The following is a 596-nucleotide window of genomic DNA, read 5'->3' as shown; positions in this document are numbered from 1 at the left end:
GTGATTAACATAACATAATAAAAAAAACTAATGATGTAATGTATGGTGATTAACATAACATAATAAAATAAAACAAAACAAAACAAAACAAAAAACAAAGAAACAACAACAAAAGTAAAATAAATAAATAAATACAAAAAATAAATAAATAAATAAATAAAAGGCGATATTCCCTAGCACTCTCAACCTCTGTCCAGTTTGGTGCTCTCAAATCTACTGACGCACTGCTCTTCCAGTCAGAACTAAGGTAAATCATACCAGCCTAGTTAAAGAAAGCATTACAAGCCAAACACAGTAACCAGCAAATGTCTCATATGACTTTTATGTATGTATGTATGTATGTGTGTGTTGCAGAACATTCTTTTTTTAAAGATTATTCTTGAGACTGGCCATGCTGCCACCCTTCTTTTAATTTTCATTTTTTTCCTATTTGTCTTTGTAGTTTTTAATTAAACTACTGTGATGCTATTTTGTCTTATGCATGCAAATACTTGACCCTTATAATTGAATGGGGACAGTTCCTATAGTCCTATTTTAAGGCATCAAACATTAAAATGTTATGCTGTTACTCTGAATATGTTAGTATTTACATTTAA

The sequence above is a fragment of the Phoca vitulina genome, unplaced genomic scaffold, assembly GCF_004348235.1.
Source record: "Phoca vitulina isolate PV1807 unplaced genomic scaffold, GSC_HSeal_1.0 scaffold113, whole genome shotgun sequence".
In the NCBI taxonomy this organism is placed as follows: Eukaryota; Metazoa; Chordata; class Mammalia; order Carnivora; family Phocidae; genus Phoca; species Phoca vitulina.
Note: the sequence above shows the minus strand (reverse complement) of the source record.